General features: G+C 41.2%; 1 pseudogene; it reads right to left on the bottom strand.

Moving 5' to 3' along the window:
• Positions 1-12,509, bottom strand: part of LOC138378770 (ATPase WRNIP1 pseudogene) — a 30,569-nt pseudogene extending 18,060 nt beyond the window's left edge.
• Positions 12,510-14,122: the final 1,613 nt, after the last annotated feature.

Raw genomic sequence — 14,122 nt, 5'->3', positions numbered from 1 at the left:
CCAATTCCCAGGCATGTGTGGTTGGCTACCTTCACCAACCCATTTACGTGGACAGGCCCTCCCCTGCCTCAAATCAACCTGGAAGTGATTATGGTTCAAGTTCTTTACACTTGAAACTGATCCCCCTCATCTCAACTCAGGCCTGACTGGCCAGTGTCTCAGAGACACGGATAGTGACCTGATCCCTCAGAACAGAAAAAGTGTTTCAGCTTTGTGGAAGTGACTTTCAAGGTATGGAGCATTTGAGGGGCATTTGAAGCCCGTCAGGTTTTATATCTCTGTCCTGGATGACAGTAGTCAGGGATGTACCTTAACTCCTGTTCTGTTGAATTTTTCTGCCTAGAGAAAGGAAACATCCAGAAGAACTTCTGTTTGCATGTAGCCTCTTAATGATAGATGCCCCTAAATTTTTATGCCCTCAGGGACAGTTTTTAAAAAATTCCCAGATGGTGCCAGCTTTCATGGTGTTATATATAATCTGTAAAAACTTGGCTGTTAATATACATGAAAATAAGACCTTATTTATAGTACGCATTCCAATAGCTTTCATTTGTAATTTTTGACTATGGGATACTATCAAAAGAATTGAAAAACCCGACCATGGAAATTGGACCCTATTACTCTGTGAAGAGTTTACTTCTTTAGAAATAATTACATGTTCATTCATAAGCACTTTTGTATTGAAAGGGAAAGAAATCATCGTGTCATCTATAAGCATGGCAAAAGAAGGAGGAGACCACAGGACAATACTAAGGCTCCTTTCTGATTTTAAATAAGGCTTGTGCAGACAGTCTGTATGGTGAAGGGCATGCATCTCTTCCTATTCCTCAAGTATTGTCTTCCTACTCCTTCCTAAGCCCTCTTTAGGTGGGAGTTTCCAACATCCCACAAGTGATGGATGGGGATGTTGTAACATAAGAGTATCCACCATATTAAAGGAAGGATTAATGGAGAGGAGGGTGTTGTGATCTGTGTTCAGAGGCAATGCTGTTTGGTGCGTGGCTACAAAGATTGTGGTCTCAGCAGTCCCACAGTGGCTATTTCAGAAGTTCAGTCCTGATGCAACCACAGCTGCTGTTCACAGAGCTGGGTGCTCCTTGTGGCTTAGTGTCTTCTGTTTAGATTTTGTGGCTCTGATCCTACCCTGCTCACCTCATTCCTGGAAATATCTGCTTTGTTGTCTGGTTTGTTCCAGTTGTTTCCTGGGATCCAGTTGTGTAACTGTGTGTCACAGGATTCCACCCTCACTACCTAAGTCTACACTGGCCACTATTTTTCTTGTTGTAGCCCCATGTTCATCTACTCCAGTGGAGCTGTGAACAATTCTAGTTACTTGATCTCACTCATTCTGATGCTGCTGAGGCTGCTTAGGAAGCTGGACATCTTGTCTTTGGTCTCATTGACATCATTTCTTTTGTGTGTTTTGCAGTCTAATACTACTTTTTTAATAATGGAAACACTTGTAGAAGGCACTTTTAAATACCTTAATGAACTTAACCCTCAAATCAAATTAATCAAGTAGGCATGTAATTCTCATTTAATAGGTTAGAAAATTAACACTGAGAGGAGGTTGAGTAACATCTTAGCTTTACACAAGTTCATGGTGCATTTTGAGTCTTAGCCTGGAGCTCTGCCTCTAGGTGTGTTCAATGACCTCATATTCTATTCTGTGTCTCTCTACCTGAATCCCTAAAGGTACACATTGCATTCTGAGTCCATTTTCTACTTAGTAATAGGAAACTTCCATGAAAAGGAGTTGCGGGGAGGAAAGAAGCTGTAGCTTGGCCTTCCCTGCCCTCTGCTTTCCCCCTGGCAGGTGCTAGATTTATCCAGTGAGCTGGAGCAATGGTGGATCCTGACCAGTCTTCACCTTGAACATTTGCTGTCATGCAAAGATAAACCACTCACTTTTTGCAGGTGTGATTTTTTTGTGTTATTTTTTCCTCTGGGCTTTCACAGGTTTGTACTGTAAACTAACATATGCTACAGATACTGAAGAAAATGAAACTATTGCCCACCTACCAAATGGAAACAACACTTTTTCGTCTTTTTTTAATTATAAAGAAATGCATACTGTAAAAAAAAAAGTCAAATTATACAGATCTTTATAAAGTGAAAGTCTCCCCTTTCCTCCAAACTCACTCCATTCATAGAAAAAATTATTGTTAACACGTTGGTGTTTATTTTTCTGGATACTTTGTATGAAATTATAAATATAAAAATAATTTAACATAAATTGTATCATTCTACATTGTTTTTTAATTTACTGTTTTCCAAGCTATAGGTCATTGACAACTGTTCATATGAGGACAAAAAATTTTCACTTATTATTTTTAATATCTTGGCCAATGAGGGGTGGTCCATTCAGTCAGCTGGGGGGGAGGAATTAAGATTTTATTTTAGTTCACACCTTGTTAGAAAGACCATAGTTACATAAGAATTTTGTTGGCTACTTCTGATTGGTTGAGCTTAATTTATGTGTTTTTTTTTAATATAGGCCTTTGCAAGTAATGGCTCAAGTTAAGTTTTACTTATGTTTGCAAACTAAGCAAGGTTGAGGTGACTAATAAGGCCTATTTCAGGGATTCTTCAGACCTGGTCTCCATTTAACTTAACAATTTTTTTAAAAATTTCATCTGCCCTGTCAACTTTAACTTGTAAATTTTAATTTTTTTGCCCATGTAGGCACTTGTATTTGAAGACATGTCGTGGTTTCAAACTGAATCAATGATATCATTGAATTGCCCCCATTTACTATAATAATAAAATGCTGTTCCCCAACTACAACAAAAGCTGCACATTCTGGGGAAGCCATGGTGGGGATGAAGAAGAAGTGAAGAGAAAGCAGACCTGTAAGCCACACATGCAGTTAAAACAAATTACATGTGGATAAAATGCATAATTATCTAAAATTTAAAATATTCAGAAAATATGAATGTTTACCTCATCCTCTATAATATGGAAATTATCAGGCAAAGAACAAAACAGAGCCAAATGCTTTTATTTTTGCTACATAAAAAAATAAGCGAATTTATATATTGAAATATTGCATGATCCTAGTGTAAACTATCAATAAAAATATATCAATAAAATATAACAATATATAAGGAAAATGACAATGCCTATATTGCAGGGAGTTAGCTACGCTCCCCGCAAAGAGGTTTTTTTTTTCTTTCTTCTGATCAGGTCTCTCAGGCAGAGGTCATCGCAAAGGATGAAAAAATAGTAGGAAACAGAAATAAAAGTAAAATAAGGATAATAAAAATACACAGAGCCAAATATATAGTTTATAAAGTAAAGGTTTATGAAAATAGATAAAAGGAGTGTATCCGGATTGATATATTTCTTCCTGCATAAAATATATCCAAGACTGAAACTCCACACAGGTATTTTATAGGGTAGATACAGGCTCCCGTTGCCCTTGCTTGAGCTAAGGGGTTCAAAACCAGCCTGAGCAAGAGTGAGACCTTGTCTCAACTAAAAAAATAGAAAGAAATTTGGCCAGGCAACTAAAAATATAAAAAAATTAGCCAGACATAGTGGTATATGCCTGTCATCCCAGCTACTTGGGAGGCTGAGGCAGGAGGATCGTTTGAGCCCAGGAGTTTGAGGTTGCTGTGAGCTAAGCTGATGTCATGGCACTCTAGCCTGGGCAACAGAATGAGACTCTGTCTCAAACAAACAAACAAACAAAACAAACAAACAAAAAATGCTAACCTAAGTGACTGCTAATTCTAGAGGCAGCAAAGAGTGCAGCTGGAAAGGGGAACCTCCCCTCTACCTTACCTCAGTCATCCCGGGGTTCCACTGTGTTCTGTAGAATTTATTCAGCATCCATAATCTGAGCCGATAAATTCAGCTGGATTATTATCATTCTTACACCTTTGGCACATTTTCCTTGTGTTTCTGTTCATAACGGGTGAGGATATGACTACTGCATTATGAGTTTTCAGAGACCTAATGGGCCACTTGTCTGTGTCTTGTCCTAAAAAAAAAAAAATACACAAATCCAAAAAGCCTGTCCTAACATTAACCTTTGAAAGTTGCCTGTGATGGATGCTGACTTACTAACCTCCCTACTTCTCAACCCACAGAGACTGTGGAGGGATTATCAGGTTTTAGGGCACATGATAAAGATATGGAGGTGCTCAGTGAAGAGTCAGGTGGGGCCCTGTCCCACAGCCCTTGGGTGCAAATAAGAAAAATAAGGTGAATATGCAGCCAAAGGAGCCCCAGCAACTCCAGACTCTGGGCCTCTACACCATGACTGACAGAAGAAACAATGGCAAAGGTGAGACATCTGAAGGACTGAAATCATCCTTGGACCTCCCAGTGTCTCCCATTTACTCTGTGTTTACTGCCTTCTCCAAGCATGGGTAGAGGAACTCAGCAGAAATACACAAAGAGCACAGTATATTCCAGAATTCCTCACTCAGGAGCACATGCTACACCTGGAGGATCATTTTGGATGGGATATGGGGATATCTTGAAACTGTGTATGGCAGGTAGAATAGCAATGGATTCCAAATGAAAGTGGATCTTGATTGTGCATCAGAACATTATGGGGGTTGGGGACTGCCTGGAGTTGGGTACTGATATAACATGAGGGTAGGAGAAACTTTGGCAAAGTTTGCAAGACCTTCAGTGCTTCCTTCACTTTCAAATATGAGCAAGGACTCTACTCTTTCTTCCCATCTCCCAAGGGAAACAGTAAGTTGAGATATGTCCACACACTTAACATAAATTGTTCTACAGGAAAGAAGAGCTGCAAAGGAAGATCCTACTGTGGAAGATTCCCAGGAGACTTCAACTGAAGCATCAGCAAACTGAAAGGAAATGCACTCTGAGGGTGTTTTTTCCCTCTAGTTCCCTGCTCGTTTGGTCCTCATGGGTTCCCTGATTTGTTTTATTTCTGTGACCTTCTGGGGTGCGGCTTATCTTAAAAACCCAGGATGACCAAGAGGATTCCTCACACATGTGTACTTCTCTCTTCCTCTTTCTCCTCCTCCTCCTCCTCCTTGTTCTCCTTTTTTGCTATTATTTACATGTCCACCAACAGCAGGCTAGTGTGGGCACTTTGGTGCAGATGTTCAAGTGTTCTTATCAGATGCCTTCCAGGATGTAGAATCCTATATGCAAAAGCATGCATCTTTTAAGTTTTGACACATATTCCTTAATTATTCTTCAAAAGTTCTTTGGTCCTTTATACTCTGTGTAAGCATGTACAAACTACTGATCAGAAAAAGATATAGGATTAGGAACCATTTAATTTTAAAATCTGATGGTCACACAAAACACATATATTTTTAATTTAATTTATTTTTTCCAACCACCATTGAAGTTGGATGCTTCTTTGTGTGGGAAATGACCATTTGCACTTTTTTTTTTTTTTACTGTGAAATGTTTTCATAGGTCTTGCATCTGTTTGTTTTTTTATATTGTTTGTGTTTTTACTCTTTATTGTCAGGGGTTCCTAACATATTTTATTTGAATGCTGTCCCTCTCACATCATCCTAGGAAGCTGATTCCTGTCTATACATTCAAGAATAGATCTGACCTGGGTCTGGTCTCACAAATGAGCCGGCTGTAAAGAAACCTGAGTTGTGATCCATGGCCCTGGCAGAGCCTCCCATCAAGACAAGAACTGGGCTCCCTCTCACCTCATGAACAGATAAAGGATGGGAGGTGGATTTTTCCATGGGCCCATGCTGCATCCAAGCATTTTGGCCAGGACTAAACATTCATTGCCAAGTTAACAGTAAACAGGCCTGATGTTTGCTCATGATGTTCCCCAGATGCCACCAAGACATTTGTCCTGGCCACTTCCTCAACCTCTGGCAAAATGTGCTGATGTGAATGCAATCCCAGCTTTCTGCTTGCCAAGCATATATGGGGTCAGGCCTCCAAATTGAACAATCAGGCACCAGGCAAAAGATATTCTCAGGTTCCAAACCGGACTATCCAAAACAACTCAACTCTGCTTTAATAATAGAAATAATTAATAAAATAGATTTTATATCTTTTCAAAAGTGATATGCATATAAAAATTATTTATAGCCACTTTAAAAATATGTATGAAACTTGCAAATATCATGAAATTAGACTAGCATAAAACAGTACATTCTGTATTATTTTATTTGATTAAAAGCTAATAAGCAAACCAAATTCAGAAGTTTGATTTTTTTTTTTTACCATTGAGGAAGAAAGTATGGATTTGGGATTATAATATGAGGTATCTCATGGAGGGCTTGTAATATATTTTTTTTCTTGTGGCCACTGGAAGCTGGGTGTGCTCCTGTCAGATACTTCATTAGTATGTTCTGGTTGAGTATGTCTTATCCAAAATGCTTGGGACCAGAGGTGGTTCAAATTTTAGATTTTTAAAATTTTGGAATATTTGCACATTTGCATATTTGCAATAAGATATCTTGGGATTGGGACACAAGTCTAAACCTAAAATTTATTTATGTTTTATGCATACCTTATACACATGGCCTGAATGTAATTTTATAGAATATGTTTAAATAATTTTTTTCATGAAGTAAAATTTTTGTACATTAAAATCATAAGAAAGCAAAAATGTCAGTATCTCAACTATCCGTGTGGGCAATCTGTGGTTGTATGGAGTCACCATCATTCCTAATTGTCTACTAATAATCAACAATTTTCTTATACATTTATAGTTAAAGAAAAGTATATACCATTAATGAAGTAAAAAAAAAAATTATATGTTCAGGGTAGCTACGTAGCACAGTAGCATCACCAGAATATCTGTTTCAGCTTTTAAACAATAGCAACAACAAATAATGGCAGGCTTGCAGTTTTTACATATGATCTGTGATTTCATTAAAAGATTACTGCACACTTTCTTTTCTTTTCCTTTTTATTTGAGAAGAAGAATCAAAGCAATCAAGGGACCGCCAGTAAGTGGGTCCTCTAGAAATGAGAGGGCATTCTGCTGAACACCTAACATGTTTCCTCCAGAGTCATTTGCCTCATTAACAGTGCTTATCATCTCAGTAGTCTCTTTGATTTTGTAAACCATCATTATTTCTTGTTTTGTAAGAATGCAAAATACTCTTAGTCCTTCAGTAATCCAGCCACACGTTTCACCATGTCACCTATAGGTTGTTAACTTTTGTTAACAACATCTTCATCTTTCTTATTATCATGATTACTTTTATTCAGAGCCATTTTGGCTACTTCACCATATGTCAGTGAATAAACAACTGGAGCTTCATTATCAGTGTTATAAACTTCTTTAATATCCACTTTGTCCAGTTTACTGATGGTCTCCCAAAGTAAATGCTTTGCATGTGTAAGGAGCTCAGACTTTTTTTTTCTTTTGATATGCCTAACTTCAATGTCATCAACTTATTCACCATTACCACTAAAAATAGTCTCAGGCCGGAGCTTGTTCAAGGCATGCATAATTGTATCTTTAGTAACTGTGTTCCAAGTGTTGGCAACAGCTATTGGCATCCTTCATGCTAAACTCCTTTATAAAACTTTCCACACTCACACCTGTGTTCGCTGCTGCTAGCATGCTCTTCAAGAAAGTGTTTTTATATTTACTATTTATTGATATAAGAATATCCTGGTCACATGATTAAATTAATGAAATTACGTTGGGGGAAAGCACATGGCATAAATATTACTTTTAATGAAAATTTTAGCTGGAAGACAAGCAAAATTGTTCATCATATTTGGAGAAATAAAAAAGAAATAACAAAGTCTTGCGGTTATTTTCCAGTCCAGTTTCCCTGTGGTGAGCATAAGCCACTGTTACAAAATATATGTTCAACCAATTAGAAAAGACATCCTTAGAAATCCATGCCTTTTTAAAGCATAACACTTGACTGGTAAAATGTTCACTCCTTGAAAACAGCAAGGAAACACACATTTGCCTATCACAGCAAGTTTACACTTACGCATACCTGCTGCATTACATATTCCAGCACAGTTATTCTGTCTTTGGCATCATTAATTCCTGCAGAGGCTGTCTTGTCAGCTGTAGTCAGTTTCTTTCTGGGGCAATAACATCAAAACAGTGATGTTTTATCAGCATTGTAGACTCATTCTGGCATGAAATTTTTACCAGCAGTGATTTTGGTAAACACATCAATAAATTTCTCCACTGCTTCATGATTAGCACATTTTATCACTATAGATCTTTAAAAATGTAATGTGATGTCTTCTTGCAGATAGCCTTTGGAATACTTACAGTTCTCTTTAATGTTTAGTCTATTGTGATCTTTTCTTGTTTTATGATCAACATACAATTAAGTGGCATGTGTTCACTGTGACTCTCAATTTACTTTTGCGATACACAATCAAGATCTTCATTTTTAGCTTTATGCAGTGTTCACTAACTTCTGTCTGCCACTTTTAGCATAGAATTTTAACTTTTTATCCATTTCTTCAGGTCATATATGTTGATAATTTCAACACTATCCTCTTCTGTAACATGTTTTACACTTATGCCACTGTCTGGTTTCTCTAGTAGATTGACTTTTTGTGCTATAGATAAACGTAAATGCTTCCTGCTTTTCTTATCATTGTTACCCATAGGAGTATCTGCAAGACTTGACAATTTAATGTATCTTTATACCACAAAGCAGAAAATAAGCAAAAACACAGTAAGCAATACATGTAGGTCTTGAAACTATGTGGGGCACCATGGGGAACATACCATTGCTGCCTCTGGCCTGCACACATGCCATTTTATTAAGTATTGCCCTTTGTGGGCCTGCTTGCATGGGGAAATATGGGTGTGCACAGAAAAGAGCTATTGCAGCTGAAGGGGACTGAGAGGGGTTTTTTTTTTTTTTTTTTTTTTTTTTTTTTTTTTTTTGCCCTTGAGGATATGGAATAAGCTGTGTCTTGTGCAATTGTATTATGACTGTGACTTATCACATTAGGTCAGATTTGAAACTTTCCACGTGTGTCATGTTGGCTCTGAAAAAGTTTTGGCTTTTGGAACATTTCAAGTTTCAAATTTTTGGTTTAGGGATGCTCAACCTGTCCTTGCCATTCCCATACATTTAGGCATACATGCTATGCTTCAAGACACATATCTACTAAATTGGATCCAATTTTTTTTCCAGTTACTTTCAAGGCCAGTATAAATAGAGGTTTGTTCAAGATTCTGGAATTATGGCGCCCAGATTTATATCCTGGATCTCACCACTTTCTATCTCAGAGATCTGGACCACATTTTTGAGCTTTAGTTTTCTCAACTGCAAAATGTGTTAATTATGGTTCCCTTCTCATAGTTTCAGAAGGGATTAATCTTCTCAATAAATATTACCTGTTAAGTTGTTTCCTGTTTTTCTTTTATCTACGGGCTTTGTGGATATGGGTACTGGCTTGAGGTAAGCAAAGGAGAAAAATGAGGTTCCAGTCAAAGGCATTTTCAAGGTGAATAATGAGGAGATTAATATTATAGATGACACTAAGGGGCAGGAAAGAGAGGTAAAGGCATTTTTCCTGTCTATGGCCTCCCACACATCTCTGAATATGGAAGGTGGATCACTACTCAGGTAATCTATGAAAGAAAGAAAGAAGGGAGGAAGGAAGGGAGGACATAATTTGATGTACAAGGCCCAAGCCAGCAGAGCCCCCTGGGACAGGACAGAGATAGCAGTGACTGTAAATAATTCCATTTTCTATTTCTATTGTGTTTTTTATCTTTTCCCTTGGTTACTTATATATTTTTTTCTTTTCTTCCAGCTAAAACTAATTCAATCTTCTTTATAATTTCTGTTATTAAAAGAGAATGGTCCAATAATAGAGGATTGGTTGAATAAATGATGTATGCCCCTTCATTGGAACCTTAGGCATTTATTAAAAATTGGATTAAAAAACATGAGGAAATGCTTATGTGAGATGATATACTATTAAAATAGCAATTATATTGATAACTTAAAAATTATAGCCAATGTTGTATGGTATGAGCTCAAAATTTAAAGTCCATAAAAAGTGACCTGGAGGAACTATGCCAAACATTAAGAATGGGGTGTTGCTTATAGGGATTATGTGAAAAATTTATTTCTTTGGTTTCTTTGTATTTTTATAATTTCCAAAAGTTCTACAAAGAATGTTACTTAAAGCTCTAATTAGGAATGAAAATTCCTTTTAAATAAGCAATACAGAACTTTAAAGGAAGAATATAGTATGAGTCTGTGTGTTTCTTTCAAGATCGTGTTTTGTCTGTGCAGTGATTCAGAGAGAACCAGGTGATTTCAACAACCTGTGTGGTCATCAAAAAGGCATTACTTTAATGCATCACATAGGGTCCTAGACTAAATAAATAAGCAGCCACTAAACATTAGGAAGTCCACGAATGGCATTGACTTTGTAGAGGGTCTGTGAAGGGGGAAAAGCAGGTTTCAAAACACTAGGTCACAGTCAAATCTATTTTTAAACATAAAATGTTAGCAATGTTATTATGCATGAGAAAAAGGTCCAGGGCACACACTCCCCTATTATTGGATATTTCTGTTTTTCCAATTCCTTATGATTTTAAAAATGTTGGGATGAACATCTTGGTCCTCATTTAAATTTCTCAAAAAATGCCTTCCTGGAAGTGGCTTAATGACTGTTATGGGAAGGAGAGCCCTCCTGCAATGATGGGCCCTAGGGTTCAGACCTCTCTGCAAAGTGCCTTCCTGGTAGCAGGTCCCCATGTGTCCTTCTCAGGTCATAGTTGGCCTCAGGATGCCAAGGAGTCTGATGCTGTGATCCCCTTCTCAGAAATTTCATGAATTAAGGTGCAACTGGTCTGCTTCCTGGTGGTCACAGGGAAAGGCTTTGGAGCATTCTGTGACCCTGAAGAATGACAGGGTCCCCTTGATGAAGAAGATGGAGATTGATGAAGCACAAATGATGTCTCCTCAGCATCAGAAATGGGTGCACAATCTATCCAATCACTCTTCTCTCCAGGTAGGTGCTGTAGTGAAGGCCACACCCCTACATGCGGGGGTATGTGAGTCTCGGAAAACTCAAAAAGAACTCACACAAGATGAGACCCATGCAGGAGTAAAATCTCAAGAACTTCCCCTGAAATGGGAAGGTAATATCATCTACTTTGCAGATTATTTTCTCACCCCTTCAATAAATATTCATTAAGTGCCTAGGGCCAGGCGTGGGTATGGGAACCTCATCCTCATGGAACTTTTGCCCTTAATGGTATATAAATAAGCAAATCTCTGCAAAGGTGGGAAGGCTCTGGTGAAGAGGACAAGGGCTGTGGGACAGGAGTCAGGAAAGCTCTCTCAGGAGAGGCCTCACCTGAGAAGACTACTGTGACACAGATTCTTAGGAACATGTAAAACTGTCATCATAGGATTAAGAATATCTCTTATCAAATATAACTTGGAGAATCAATCTAGCATAAAGTTTGTTGATGGCACCCCTGTCCATAGTTGTAGAACTTTTAGGGCAGTTTGTTCCTGTTTCTAAAGCTGCACTGTTGTCACTAATTTACAGCCAATTATAACAACCAAATACAATACTAAAACCCAAAATTCATTTCTGGATACTGCAAGGGGGTGGGGCGGGTTTCCTCTCTCCTGCCTGCTGACTCGGAACAGTGCCTGGAAGAAATTCCTGCCTCAGTTGACAGGTGGACTTCATGCTCAGCTAAAATCTCCTACAGAGGCCAGAACCAGTCCTCAGGCTGAAGGGCATGCCTCAGTGCCGGGAGGGGTGTTCAGCTGCTGTTAGACATGAGACCTCAGCATCTTATCGCTGGAGAATTCAGGTGTTCTTCGTCCTTCTCTGTGCTTTCCACATTTCTATACAGTTTTCACAGTTAACTTCAAAAATCTCAAAAAAACAAACAAACAAACAAAAAAAGAAAACCCTCCATACATGTGCTCTGTCCTATCCCAGACTCACCTTTCATGTATCTGACATTCTGTGACATTTTAGGGTAGTTACTAACTCAGTCATTTTCAAAGTTTTTTTTCTTCATTTTCTTTTTCTTATTTGATGTCATTTTCCTCCAACAATTACGTCGTCAGATACCAGGATGCGAAAATGAGTTGGTGGTTTTTCTAGGATAATTACAAAGTTCTAATGCATTATCATTACTTATTATACATGTATTCACATGATAGTCTTTTCAAAAATTTCATCAAAGCTTGAGTTAAGATTTAGGAGATAGAAGAAAAATTCATCAAAGTAAATATTCCTCTTCACATTAGCTTTTACCTCGATGTTCTGAAAAGTCTTGCACCCTTTGTATGAAACTGCCATTATTCAGTGCACTGTTACCTGCCACAGTGCCTACATCTCCTCGCTGACCATCTCAGACGTGCTTCTCTTGAGCTTGAACTCAGCCAACTCCACGTCTGCAGCTTGCCCAGCTCAGAGATGACCTGGTCCCACTGGCTCATCATGAGCTTGTGCTTGCTGTACACGGCAGCCCGCTCCTCCCCGTATTTCTCTGACTCCTTGGGGTCTTCACCTGTGTGGTCCTCAGCTCTGTCAGCTCCATCTCCCATTACAGGCCCTTGTTCTGGGCCGGGGCCTCGTTCAGCTCATGGTGGATGCCTCCAACCTCCTCAGAAAGAGGGCGCTACTGGTGCTGCATCTGGAGGGCCGTGTCCCTCTGCTGGGTCAAGGTCAGCAGGCGCTGGTTCTCCTCCCCCAGCTGCTCCAAGCGGCTCAGGTCTGAGTTGTAGATGGCGACTTTTTCAGCTGTCTTCCGTACTTCTTCCACAGGGAACCATAGTCCTTCTTAAGTACCTCCCGCTTGTCCATGGCCATAGCTTGCTGAGGATCTCGGATGACCCATTGTGCTTCAACACCCGCTGTTGGGCCCAGAGGTCTCCAGTCTTCTGATCCTCCTCGCGGAGTCGCTCCTTGTCCTCCTGCGACTGCTGCAGCAGGCCACGCTCCCGCAGTGTCATCTTTCAGCTGGGTCTCGGCACTCAGTGGCTGGCTGCAGAGTGTGTGGTAGAAGTCGGTCTCCTTGGCCACCTCCTTGCACCTCTCCATTCAGGGCGTTGGTGCGCTGGTTCTGCGGGCACCAGTGTGCATTGGATCCTCACCCTCTCCTAGTGGGGATTCAGCCTGCGACGGACCTTTTGTCGAAGGCCACCCATGCGTTGCAAAGGCAGGGACTTGTGCAGCTCCTTTTTCTCTCTTGGGTCATTGGGGTAGCTGGATGGGGAGTTTTTTACCTTCTTGTTCAACTGCCAGACAGTGAGGGGCTGGGGTGGGGATGGCGCCTTCCCTGTGGCGCCCACACTGCTGAGGGAGCTGCTGTTCCCCGAGCCTGAGGACATGGTGGCCAGGACACTGTAGGTGGAGCCCTTGTAGGCGGAAGCCTCAGCGTTCTGCGAGGTCCCACGACGCTGTTCAAGTAGAGAATGGGCAGCAGGTGAGTCTTCTCCAGGTCCTGGTACTTCCGCAGGTCCTGGAACTGGTCCCACTCCTTGGCCAAGAGCAGCTTGCACAGGGCTCTGCCTGGGCGCCTCCCACCTCCTGGGGCTGAGCGCTCCCCTGTCCTCAAGTAGCCTGAGCACAGCTTCCATCCCCGTCATGGCCTGGGCCAGGCCCAGCTGACGCTGAGCGAGCAGCTCCCAGAGCTGGGGCTCCATGGTGGGCGGCTGTGCCACCCCAGCAGACGCCTCCCTGGCTCCCCAAAGCCGCTGTGCGGGTGCCAGGGCTGTGGCCCTAGCGCGCGGTTAGCCTGAGGCGGCGGGGTCGTGGGCTGGGGCCTGGGCAGGCTGGGGGCCCCCAGGAGGCGAGTGGCGCTCGGAATCGGCTGCATCCCAGGCTGTGGAGCGCGGCAGCCTCGTGGACTGCAGTGGCGGCTGGGCTGGAAGCCGAGGCGGAGGTGGGGATGGCGGCTACGGCGCTCTGGGCGGCCGGGCTGTAGGTGGGCATGCTGCCCAGCCCAGCCTGAAAACGCGTTTCGAAAGCTGGGCTCTTCGCTGCCCCCAAATAATTATACAACGCATGGAGGACAGTGCACAGGGCTGTGTTCGCCAGGCCCCAGACGGCTCCACCGGGCTCAGCGCCGCCTCCGCCCCGTGTGCCCCATCCGGGTTCACCAAGGCCTCTCGGCCATCGCCTGCTATGCCATAGCCCAAGCCCCCTGCCGCCCTGT

This window comes from Eulemur rufifrons, chromosome 30 (assembly GCF_041146395.1).
Source record: "Eulemur rufifrons isolate Redbay chromosome 30, OSU_ERuf_1, whole genome shotgun sequence".
NCBI classification, from domain to species: Eukaryota; Metazoa; Chordata; class Mammalia; order Primates; family Lemuridae; genus Eulemur; species Eulemur rufifrons.
This window is presented reverse-complemented; position numbering and strand designations above follow the sequence as displayed.